The sequence below is a fragment of the Mesoplodon densirostris genome, chromosome 14 (assembly GCF_025265405.1).
Source record: "Mesoplodon densirostris isolate mMesDen1 chromosome 14, mMesDen1 primary haplotype, whole genome shotgun sequence".
NCBI classification, from domain to species: domain Eukaryota; kingdom Metazoa; phylum Chordata; class Mammalia; order Artiodactyla; family Ziphiidae; genus Mesoplodon; species Mesoplodon densirostris.
Genome location: NC_082674.1, coordinates 60,613,648 through 60,626,450, shown reverse-complemented (window position 1 = coordinate 60,626,450; position 12,803 = coordinate 60,613,648). Strand labels below are relative to the sequence as shown.

The window sequence follows — 12,803 nt, the reverse complement described above, 5'->3', positions numbered from 1 at the left end:
CCCCGCCCCCGCCCGGCCGCTCCACCCCTCCCTGCTGATTGGTCTCGAGTCGGGGTTCTCCGACTCCCAGCGGTGCGCGAGGGAGCTGCGCCTAGGGATGGGGGTTCATTGGACCTGCTCCCCGACCCTAGTCTAGCCCCACCCTCAGCCCAGCAGAGGGAGGCCAGGGAGGCCCTACATCCTCTCCTAAATGTTATCAACTCCCTCCCTCAACCACCAGCCTACTCCCCTCCGCACTCCCTTCATCCCCAGGGAAGCGCTGTCTCCGCACGCCGGCTCTTTCAGCGGGATCAATAACCCAAGTGTTCCAGGAAGGCGACACCTACGAGACCGAGCAGAAAACAGGAAGCTGGCCTTGCTCGGGCGCTTGGCGGGGTGGGGGGCTGGGGCTGGGGCTCAGGCCTGGGGTTCAGTGGCCGCCCTCGCCTCCAGACTTATACCTCTGCCCACACTCAGGAACACAGACCGCAGGCCCCTCCCGGCGCTCCTTGCAGGGCAAGGCCAAGACTGTGGTAAAAAGAGCCCGAGACAGTGAGGCAAGGGTACTGAGGGAATGACCCGCACTCGCCGGGGTGAGAAGACAGATTTGCAGACGGATAGCCGGGTCCGGGAGCCGAGAGGGTCGAGTGAGGCCGAGACTGTGGTAGGCTGCAAACGCCCAGGTCCCCTGCGGCTCTGAGGCCTTCACACGGGGGATCTCAGACTGAGACAGAAGGTGAAAATCTCCCTGTCTCCCCCACCCCACTCCCGGCCCCGAGGAGGTTTCACCGGGTCCCAGTTCCGCTTCGCCGGGCTGGGGAGAGGGGAAAGGAGGAGGTGAGCGCGGCTAGAAGCCGAGCTGGGTTTTGAAGCTGAGCAGTGGGCCCTCCGAGTCCCAAGCACTTTATGAGGATCCCAGTATTCTCCTGAGTCGAGCTTCTCCTTGGACAGCGTCTGGAGAGGCCAGGCCCGGATTTCCCTTCTTTTGACTCAGAAAGGGGCTTGGAAGAAAGATTGAGAGACCTCAGCGAAGACGTGTGTGCAAACCTGTGTGTGCGCGCGGGAGGGCCCGTGACCCCCTTCCCTAAAACGCTATAACTTCAGGCTTGGCTTCCCTTTTCTGCGCCGTATGCTAGCGAGCGAGGGTGCTTCGGTGTGTCCGAGGGTCCGATCGAGAGTGTCTGGGGGCAGGGCCATGGCTGTGCCGGGTGCCAGTGGCAGTGGGGTGGCAAAGTGCGTTGCTGGTGCAGCCTCCATGACTCCCTGAGCCGGAGGAGCGGTAAATGAGTGAGCGTGTGAGTCAGTGCCTTAGTGGGTGTCCAGTGTGCATGTGCGCGGTTGAGTGTGTGCATGTGTCCAGTCTCAAATGTCCCCACCTGAAGGCGAAGTGGGAGGGGCGCACCAATTATTTAATTGGGTGACTAATGGCGCCTCCCCACAGGGTTGGGGACGGGGAAAAGGGAGGGTAAAGGGGGCAGGGGAGGAGGCCTGCTGGTCCGTACTAATGGAAAGGAAGGAAGAAAGGAAGGAAGAAAGGGAGGAAGGGAGGGAGGGAGGGAGGGAGGGAGGGAGAAAGGAAGGAAACGGCCGCAAGGTAGTTTGGGTGGGGGAGGGGAGCGGCGGGATCGCGCCCAGGGTGTAGGGCAGGGTGTGCAGAGTGAGAGCAGCGCGGACCAGCTGCGAGGCCTGAGAATTTGTGGCGCCCTAACTCTCAGAGGGAAAAAAAGAGGGTTATAGTTACAGAAGGGCTCTAGGGAGTGTAACCCAGAGGGACCCAGCTCGGCTGGAAGGACCCATGCCGCGTGGCACCGTGAGCCCTGCACTTGCATTTGGTCCCTCGGAGCCTGGTGCCTGGAGGGGATGCCAAACTCCTCTGTGAACCCCCATCCCCCGCCCCGTCTCAATGGGCCAGGGCACCCGCCCTCCACCCTAGCCCCGTAGGACGCTGGTCGCTTGATCCAGCCCCCGTCTTCTTCGCTCTGCACTTCAGTCTTTCCTCTCTGGCTCTCTCAAGTTTATTTTTATTATTCAAGTAAGACGTGTCTGGTGTAGAAAAATTCTAAGCAGAAAGCAAACATTCGGCTGGAATCTCCCCGGCCCTCAAGTCCTCGCTGTTCCGTCGACCACATGGGAGGCCCGGGTTTCTGTTCAAAGAAAAATAGAACAGCACCTGCTGAACCCTACCAGGTTTTGTTTGTTTTCACCCCTCTAAATTTTCATTTTATGAATGATGGTTTACGTGCCAGGAACTCAGGTCTACGTCCCGGCGTCCTCTTCCAAAGTCAGTCGATGGGCTTCCGGGCATGCGCACACTTCCGGGGGAGCCGGGCCTTTCTCAGAGAGAGGCTGGTGGCCTCTCGCAGGGTCCCGTGGAACCGTGACCTGGGAAGTTGGGGCCGCCTCCCCTTTCCTGTCTGCTGGGAGAGCCCGGCAGGGAGCATGGGAGGGGGCTACAGGCCAGCCCCAGGTTGACTCTTGGGAGTTCCCAGTCTTCCTTCCGCGCCCTTTCTTCTTTCCTCTCCTTCTCTCTTGGCAGTAAGGGATTTGGCGTCCCGCAGAAGTCCCGGCTGTCTCTACTCTGCAGGCCTGGGAAATGGGATCACGGCCTCCGTGATTGTGCGAGCGGGGATCCAGTGAGGAGAGCAGGGCTTCTGCTCCCTGAGGTGGAGTTTGTGGTGTGCGTGTGTGTATGGCTGGGGATGGTGGTGGGTTGGAGCTCCTCGTCAATCCCGCGCTCTGGCCCAGCAGAGACCTTGACCAAGCCGATCCGGGGGCCTGGGCGATCCTTAAACCCAGGCTCTTGAACCCACCTGGGGCACACTGCCTAGGCTGCCCAGTTCCCCGCCCAGGAAGCGAGTCCACTGGGCTCCCACCCGTGCCCTGCCGGACTACATCCTCTGAGCCCCGGCTGAGGAAGGCTGGGAACGCCAGTGCTCTGTATGGCCACGTGGCAGGGATGTGTAGGATCTGCCTTGTTGAGTGTGCGTGTGTGTGCGCGCGCGTGCGTGCGCGCGCACCTGCGGACAGGTTGGAACGCTGTTTGGCTCTGCCGGGACCCTCCCACCCAGGAGGGTAAGTGGGACGCAGAGCTCCAGATATCCTGAGTCCGCCTGGCGCGAATTTTCGAGGATCCAGGTGGATCTGGGATTCCTCACCGGGCAGCGGGGACCAGAGGGCCCGTGGCCTATGACTGCTGCCCTCACCCTCACCGCCAGTCTCCAACCGCTGTTTGACACACCTCGACCCGGCCAAGACTCTCGGAACCCCGAGAATTTCCTCTGCTTCTCTACCCCCACCCACCCACTTACCCTTTTTGTAAAGTGATTGAAGAACCTTAGCTTGGGAGATGTGGGGCGATCTCAGCCGGTTGGGGGCGGGGCGATAGCCTAAACTGCTTTTTCACTGGCTCTGGTCCCGAGGCGGCTGAGTGTAGACAAACCGCAGGTACTGATCCGTCTCTTCCGGGGTTCCGGAGGGCCCTGGCAGCTCGAGGCCCAGCTCGATCTGCGCTGTCAATCTCCCTTCCGGCCTCAGCAGGTCCCCGGGAATTAGTGGCCTTGGGCATTAGGGGATGAGCGGGTCTGGGCACAGAGAGCTGGTGAGCCCTGGGCTGGAGTCGGGTGACACTTTGCCACTAGGAGTTCCTCGGACACGTGGTGGTCCAGGTTCTCCACTCACAGCAGATGAAGTGGGGAGAGGGTCATCAGGAAGGGGCCACCAACCCCAGCTCCCCTCAGATGCCCCTTAGGACTAGGTTTCCAGAGAGTTTCTTCAAGGAACCCCCTGAGTTGGGGAAAGAACCCCCTTGCCGGGCTCAGTACCATAAGTCTCCAATTCCTTCCAACTCCTGCTACTTTGCCAGGGAGTAAGCCTATTCCACTCTTTCTCCAAGAACCTTTCAGTCCCTCCCCACCCAACTTCTCCATGCCTTTTGGCGACTCAGTGGGTGAGATTGACTTCCCAAGCTGCTGGGCTGCCGAGAGCTGGGTCCTAGCCACCTGTGGGTAAATAGCAGCCCCCTCCCACACCCAGCATCAGGGCTTTCTAGGATCAGAAGTGGGGTTCTAGGGGAGCCAAGGTGTGTATGTGGGTGGATGGGTGTCAGAGCCTGGGTTCCCCCAGGAGCTACCTATACCTGCCTGCCCAGCCCTCCAGTCCTCCACTGCCAGTTGGCCTGCAGCTCTGGCCTCTGGCAGGAGCCTTCAGCATCCTTTCTGGTGCTCAGAACCTGGAACCTCAAAGATCTGGTCCTGTGTCTGGTTATTCTTCCATCTTTCATATTCCTTGGGTGCTCTGGCAGGCGTACCCGACCAGGTCTCCAGACCTGGACCTCTGGTCTCAGCTCAACCCACTCCTCATGCCTCTTGTCCTTGCTGAGGCTGGGGGCCAGGCCACTCCCCCACAACTGCTGGTGAGCCTGGGTTGAGCTTACAGCCAATTCAGATGCCTTCCCCACATGGCTTCCTTTTCTTTCCTGTCCTCCCTCTTGGCCTCTCTGTCTCTACCGTGCCACTTCCCTCTCTCTCAGCCTGTGCATCTCTCCAGCCCATTCCTGGTGCCTACAGTCTCAAGGGGTCTGTCTTCCTCTGCCCTGATTCACCCTCTGTCTGGATCTCCTGTCCACCTTTCTTCCCGCTGGTTTTGGGGCCCTACCCAAATGTCCGTGGCAGATCCTGGGCAGCATTTGCTCTGCCCCCAGGGAATCTAGTTCCCCCAGCTGATTGAATCTGCTCAGCCATCACTGCTGGGATGGGGGTTTCCTTGTAGCTGAAGGGCACTGGGAATTTGGGGTGAACAGGGAAGGACACTCAGCTGGGGGGCACAGGACCCAGCTTGTAGAAATAGCCCATTCATCACTTCCTTCCCTCAACCCACCTGTGCCCCACTCCACATGCCTGGGAGCTGGATCCCTGCACTGGCACATTAGGGATGGAGCCACTGTCCCACCCCCAGGTAGGGAGGGATTTGCATGTTAAAAGGAGGTGGGATGTTGTTGTTGTTGTTTATAATGAGCATTATTATTTTTGTAAAACACAATCAAATGTATCTGTTTCTGAGAACATCAGCAGTGCTGAAACCCAAGGAGGGCAGTTCTAATGATGGGATGTTGGGAGAGGTGCTCGGGCCAGAGTGAGGCTCTGCAAATTCCAGTGCTTAGGCCACTCCTAGATCGATAGCTGCCCACAGGCTCAGTCACTGCAGTGTCATTGTCTTATTTCAGGCAACACAAGACGACTGAGGCTTGTCTGTGCTGGATGCCAGTGTTGCACTCTGAGAATTCTGCAGGGAGCAGGATGCTTGGGGTGCTAGAGGTGCCCACCATGGGGGTGGAGGTCACCCCCGTCGGGAGAGCACTGGTCACCCCCAGTGGGCTGGGCCAGGGCCGTGGTCCAGGTGAGATGGGGGACCACCTCCTGCTGCACCACCTGCTGCTGCACCACCTCATGGGGCTGCCTGTCCAGCTGCCTGACATTTCCTCTCCGGCACCTGGTTGCTTCCCATTCTAGGTAGCTTGGGTGGTTGCTGAATCCTTTCCCCCACCCCACCTTGTCCAGTTCTGCGTCCTGGGGTATGGTCTGGACTCCCAAAGCCACCTCCTAGGCACAGCCTGGACCCTCCCCGAGGCAGCACTCTCCTGCTTGGCTCTGTCCCGTCCTCTGCTTGGGCAGGGATCCCAGCTGGGCTGTCTTGAGCTCCAGGGCCATCAAGTTCTGCCACCCATCCCAGTCCTGGTAGAACTTGCTGATGCCTTTCCTGAGCCTGTGAGTCCAGGGTTCTATCTGGGAGGGCTGCTCAGGGGAAGCTGTGGGTTTGGCCAGAATGTAAGGAGGAGCCCCTTGGAGTGACCCTCATCAGGTCTGATGAGATTCTCCAGATACCTACCACACAGTGGGTGGCTTGTACCTTGACTCTGGCCTTGGCCCAGGGCCAGGAAGGCTTAAGGGAGGACACAAAGGAGTTCTCAACACCTGCCATGTATTAAATTACCTGGAGAATTCAGAGAATAAAATTTCTGCTTGGCCACAGACCAAGTGGCTTAAAATCTGGTTGTGAGAGGGCTCGCCATATTTGAAAGGCTTCCAGGTGAAGTTTGGTTGGAAACCACTGAACTGGGCCAAGAGTGGGGGAAGCAGACATTGCTGGCTGAGAGAAAGGCAGGTGTAAAGGCCTGGAGGTGGCAGGTCAGGGAATGAGAAATGGTTGTTTCAGCCAAGACCTTGGGTGGAGTGGGGGAGGGGAAGCCAGCATGCTTGGGGCTGGAGGGTGGGGGCAGTTTCATGGAGGGGCATCAGAGAGGGTGAATAGGCCTGGGCAGGACACAACTGGACCCAACTCAAAGTGTCCAACTTGATCTGAAAAGTCCCCCCGATAGGACTCAGGATTCTCTTGGGTAGAGGCCACCCAAGGGTGAGGGAAAAGGCCACGTAGGGCTAGGTGGGTGTCCCTAGGTTCTAGGACAGGAGCTTGGTGACTCAGGATTTGGCGATCTTCTCTTCCCATTTGCTTTCCTCCAGGCAGATTCCACGAGAAAAGTTTCTTGGCTTCCTGCTTCTCTTCCCCGCATAGTTCTCTGTGAATATTCCTTGCTCCCCACCTTCTGATGATTTTGCCACCTCTTCCTCCTCCATTTGCTTCTTTTCTCCTTCAGGTTCTCCAGCTTTCCTCCCTTCTCTGGGCCATCAGTTCCCTGCACTGTTGTCCTCCCCACCAGGCCAACCTCTGGACCATGGCCGTCTCCCTCCATCCTGCTTCCCCATCCTCTCTCACACGCCCTCTGCCTCTCACAAGCCCTTATTTTCCCTCTTCTCTTCAGCCCTCTCCCTGCTGCAGCAGGAGTGCCCTCTTCTACTTGTCTGTCTTTGGAAATTACGATCCTGACATGCACACGGAGTTAAAATCAATGAAAAGACACCAGTGACTTGAGAGAATCTTCTAAAACATTTTCCTTCTTTCTTAACAAAACCCCTTCACGCCTACCACGTTCTGATTTTATTTGGATCATCCCCTAAAACAATTGCACCTTCATTTTTTTTTCTACCAAGGGATATGTGGTTAACTGTCCGAAGCTATGCTAGGCTCATAATTTCATGAAATAGTCACAAGTCTTAGGGTGGTGACTCAGTTGCTGCATTTTGCAGAGAAGGAAACCGAGACCAAGGTCAAACAGTGGATTCAAACCTGGGCACCGGATCTTGGGGCTCAGCCAAGGCAAAAATCTCTTGCCCTCACTCTTCCTTCACTCTGAGAACCCAGCTCCCTCCCAAACACAGGAAAGTACTCCCAGGCCAGAGCTTCTGGGAGGGGCTTTTGGACTGAGGGGCAAAGCACCCACCCTCGAAGGGAGCTGTAGCCTCTGTGGTGACTGAAGGAAATCTGGACTTGGAGGATGCAGACTCTGGCAGAGCAGAGCCTGGGTTGATGTGGACAGTGAACTGACCTCCTAGAACCGTGTATGTGTTTTTTTTCTTTAATTTCTTTATTATTTTTGGCTGTGTTGGGTCTTCATTGCTGGGCGCAGGCTTTCTCTAGTTGCAGAGATGGGGGGGCTACTCTTCATTGCGGTGCGCAGGCTTATTGCGGTGGCTTCTCTTGTTGCGGAGCAGGGGCCCTAGGCGCACAGGCTTCAGTAGTTGTGGCACGTGAGCTCAGTACTGTGACTCGCGGGCTCTAGAGCACAGGCTCAGTAGTTGTGGCGCACGGGCTTTGTTGCTCTGTGGCATGTGGGATATTCGCGGACCAGGGCTCGAACCAGTATTCCCTGAATTGGCAGGCGGATTCTTAACCACTGTGCCACCAGGGAAGTCCTGCGTATGTGTTTTGTTTTTGCTGTTTTGGTGATAGCTTTATCGAGATATAATTAATATATCATGCAATTCACACCTTTACGGTGTACAATTCAATAGTTTTTGTATATTCACAGGTATTCTAAAATATATAGTATAGGCACAGATATACAGTGCAGACATCACCACAGTCAATTTTAGAACATTTTTACTACCTCAAAAAGAAAGTTGTTGGTGACTATAGTTAATGATACTGTATTGTATATTTGAAAGTTGCTAAGAGAGTCAACCTTAAAAGTTTTCATCACAAGAAAAAAAAATTGTAATCATGTGTGATGATGGATGTTAACTACACTTATTGTGGTATCATTTTGCAATATATACAAATATGGAATCATATCTTGAACATCTGAAACAAATATGTTATATGTCAATTATATCTCAATTTAAAAATGGAAAAAAAAAGAAACCTGTACCTTTATCTATCACCCATAACTTCCCATCCCCCCTCAGCCCTAAGCAACCACAAGTCTACTTTTTGTTTCTATGGAATTGGCTAGTATGGAAATTTCATATAAATGGAATCATAATATAATATGTGACCTTTGTGACTGGCTTCTTTCACTTAATCTTTTGAGTTTCATTCATGTTGTAGCATGTATCAGCACTTCATTTTTTATGGTCAAATAACATTCCATTGTACGTTTATACCACATTTGTTTATGCATTCATTACTGATAGACATCTGGATTGTTTCCATTTTACCTGGGTGAGAATGTGGGTGCTCCCTTGGCCTAGGGTGCCCTGCTTGGCCAGAAGAGGGAGGAAGTTTTCTGGGAGCAGATGGAGGAGACTGGTGAGGCTCAGGGAAGAGCCATCCACTGGCTGTGTGTCCCCAGCTAATCGATCACCTTCCAGAAGCGTCCTTTCTACTTCTGTCTAAAGAGGGGGGCCAGGCAGGACTGGGAGGCTTGTAGGAATTTTAGACTCTGGAGTAAAGATTCAGAGCCTTGGCTCTCTGCTAGGCAGGGTTGGAATCCTGGCTCTACTGAGAACTCATTCTTAATGGGGTGTTTAACCTCTCTCTGCCTCAGTGTCCTCATCCCTTAAATGGGGATAATATTAGTACCAACCACCTGAAGCTGTTATGAGGAGTAAGTTAGTCTGTGTAGAGCACTTTATCCAGGGTCTGGCACTCTGTGGGTGCCGGAGGAAAGAATATTGACGCTTTCTTTTTATCGTTTAAGACTTAAAGCCCAGAGCCCACTCTCAGCACTAGTTGGTAGTTGTCCTTCTCCTCGCGCTGCCCAGGGGGACAGGGGGAGGTTGTCTGCTCTGTGGGTTGTGAGCCCAGATTCTAGGCCCTCAACCCCAGCTTCCAGGGTTGGAGTCGGCGTCGGGGTGCAGAGAAACCAGACTCGCTGCCAGAGCCGCGGGACAGAAATCTTTCTGCTGTAGCCCAACCTTCCTTCAAAAGCGGCCATTGAGAGAAGACAGTGAGCGGTGAGACCCGGGCTCAGCCCTGCCTTCAGTCCTCCAGCTCGGAGCCCTGGCGCCAACACTGCCGAGCTTTGCGTGTTTATAGTGCCACGCGTGGCATTTGTGGCTCCCAAGCCAGATTCTCCCGATCGCCAGCCTCCCGGCGGCCTTTCCCGACGCCCAGGGAGGAACGACTCAGGGATGCGGTGAGGAAGAGCTGCACGAGCCCGGAAGGTTCCCAGTCCTGCCTAGAGGCAGGGGGCTTCGCGGTGGGCAGGGTCCAGGTCTTTCACCCTTTCCCGGGCACTTCCCACGAGGCACACCCAGGAGAGAGCGGCAGCGGCCCAGGGACTGCCTTTTATACCGTTTGATTTCTTTTAAATTTGTGGGATGACGCCATTCAAACAAACCTAGAAAAACAACTTCTTAAATGTTGTTAGAATAGGTTTGAAGAAGCGTTTCGTTTCCATGCTTCCATCAAGGGCAGCTAGCTGCTCGTCTTCCCTCTCCGACTTTGTGCCTCGGGTAGCTGGCCGGCAGCGACTTATCGTGTAGACAGGTGCCTTTTTGTCTTGGCTGCGCCCTCCGGAACGCTGCACATTCAAGGTCACCAGCTACGCCGATCCCCAGTTCCCAGCGCAGGGGAACCCGCGAGCCTTGGGCCCTGTTGTCCCAAAAAGTGATCATTTGCGATCAGTGTCACCTGTAGGTGGGGTTCCAGACTGAGCTTGGCAGGGAAGCGAGGAAGAGCGGTGTCGCTGGCACGCCTTCCGTGGCCACCTTGGCTCTGGAGTCTCCCCTACCTGGCGGGCCCGAGGCTTCCTTGCTCTCTGGGTGGGTTGGGTCCAGTTAGGAGTGCGGCGAAAGACGGGATTACCTAGGGACAGGGGTAGGGTGAGGCTGGAGGAATTCTCCATCACCTGACCCAGGGAAAGGACTTCCGAAGGGAAGGGGGAGGAGCCTCCTGGCAGTGGGTGTTGGGTGGCCTCTGTGGGAATGCTGAGAATGCCCTGACCAGTAGCCGAGACTCCCTCGTGATCCCGTGATCGTCCCTTAGGGAGCCTGGCCCCTTACTCCGGAGATGGCGCCAGTAATTTATATCTACTGGGAGCAATTCTCTAGGAGCTGCTGACACACTCTTTGGAATATTTTTCATTCAACAAATATTTATTGAGCTACTACTATATGCCGGGCACTGTGCAAGGCACTGGGAGACAGTTGCGAACCGAACAGACACAAATCTCCACGGTCAGGACAGGGGACCTTGGAGTTTGATCTTGCGAGGTCACTCCACCTGGTGGTTCACAGAGATACGCATGCCAACTGATTTGTTTTCCTGGCTAGAGAACCGCCTCTGAAAATAACTCTCCTTAAAGAGACACCTTAGAGCAGCCTCAGCCGCTCTATACTAAATGAAGGGCCAAGAAAGGGAACACATGGTCTCGTGTCCGGTTCAGTTGGCTGACAAAACAAATGAAACAAAACAAAACAAACAAGCATATAAACAACCCCCCCCCAAACAAACATGTGGACCCACGCCTTGGGTGTGCAAGTGGGTTTGTGTTTGTAAGTGCATACGGTGTGCACTAATTTCATTAACACTTTAAACAATCAGTTTGATCTTCAGAAAGGAAAACATGCATCTGAGGGAAAAAATTCTAAACAGCACAAAGGATTATAAAGTGACAAGTGAGTGTCTTCCAGACCCTCAGCCCCATCGCTGGAAGTCCCAAGTTGTTGCCCCGTATCGGACAAATATCTACCCACCCCAGCCTTAAAAAAGGAATTAAGTCACACTGTCCTCTGTTCTTGGTCCTGCCTTTTCCGCCTTCGCCCGAGGCCCAGCACTTGCTCCTGGAAGCCCGCCTCTGCCTTACCCTTTCTGAGCCCTCACTGCTTGCCAGCCTCTTGTGGCTTCCCCACAGCGTCGCCAGTTTAGGGTGTTACCTAAAATTTTGATCTTTGTGGGTCTGATAGATTTCTAAAAGAAACGAATTAATCTAAGGGGAAACAAGGGAAAGCAAGAGAAGGAAAGAATGCAACGCCCGGCTGTTGCGTTCGGAGGGCGCGTAAGCGTGGGTCAGGGCGAGGCCGGGCGGTGGTAAGCAGCGCATCAAAGCGCCCGGTTTTCGGAGACCCGCAACCCTCGGCGCGCTTCAAAGCCGGGAGAGCGGAGAGTGGCGGCGGGGCGGCGGGGTCAGCGGGAATTAGCGCGCCGGGGCCGGGGCGAGGGATCGCCACGGGGCGAGAGTTCGGGACAGGATTAGCGGGTTCAAAAGCAGGTCAGGGAGAGCTAAACGAGGCGACGAGGTCCGTGCGAGGTCATGGTCCTCGGTAGAGGCGGGCTCCGGGCCGGGCGCGGGAACGGCAGCGGGGGCACTGCGATCGCGGGGAGGCTGGACCGGGAAGCCAGAGGTCCGAGGGCGCGGAGGGGCTGGGCGGGCTCCCCGGGGCAGGCCTCGCCTTCGGGCGGCCGCGGGACGAGCACCCCGCCGAGCTTGAGGCTCGGCCTCAGGGAATGAGCCGGCAGGGAGGTGAGCCCGGAGACCCGCCCGAGACAATTTCAATGAATAAAGAGCAAATGTATCTGATCTCTCGATGCGCGCACGTGTATCTGCGGAACAGGGTTAGCCTACTTTTCTTTTAGATGTTTTATTTTCTTTTATATTTAAACCCATTTTTAATAAACATTTTTTTTCTTTCTGGCAAGGTAAGAACATCTCTTACGCAAATAGTTCAACAAACTCCTCAGAGCTGTGCTAAGGAATTTCTTGCGGGGCTCTCTCTCTTCCCGCGGCAGATTTCTGCGGCCTCTGCTAAGGAACAATTGCGGAGTGTCACACCTATGTGTAAAGATAAACACCACCCACAGCCCACACTTCTGTGAATCCTGAAAGTGTATGAAGGGAGAGCTGGAGGGACAGCGGAGCGAGACAGCTCTTCCCCGAAAGAAGTGAGTGTTGGAGGTGTGTGTGTCATTCAGCGAGCCCCTGACTTGAACCTTTTTTTTTTTAAAGAAGAATGAGAATGTATTCATACATTACTTGAGTTCGCTCTCCTGAAAGATCTCTTGGATGCTGGTGAAGAATAAACTTGGGGATATTGCGTGATGCGAAGTGGGTGATCCACTCAAATTCTGGCGTTGGTAGATAAACAGACGACGGATGGCTCTGAGTCACTTGGTGGAAGTGGCCCCGCCCCTGTCGCCATCTCCAGTGTCCCCACGTTCTGTCACTCCTTCCCCAGGGACCTGCTTCTCCCTTCCCCATCCTCGGCCTTTCGCCTTCCCTTCCCCAAGGGCGAGGCCGGCGCCGTCGGGAGAGAGGGAGCCGGGATGCTCAGGCATATGTCCTGATCTCCACGAAAACCGGCCTCTCTGGATTGGGTTCTGGATTTTCCGCGGAGAACTCTACAGAAAAGTCCGCTCCTCAGGGGCAAAGTTTGCCAGTCCTGGGGCGACGGTGATGGTGAAGGCGGTGCTGGACTGGGTGGAGATGGAGGGTGGAGGGTGGGTGTGTGAAGATGGCAGAAAGGGAAAGAGAGCGGGGACGAAGCCGGCAG

The 12,803-nt window shown here is 55.2% G+C and overlaps 1 pseudogene; it reads left to right on the top strand.

Moving 5' to 3' along the window:
• The first annotated feature begins 5,300 nt into the window (after positions 1-5,300).
• The window catches only part of LOC132501353 (hypoxanthine-guanine phosphoribosyltransferase-like), a 35,972-nt pseudogene continuing 28,469 nt past the window's right edge, over positions 5,301-12,803 (top strand).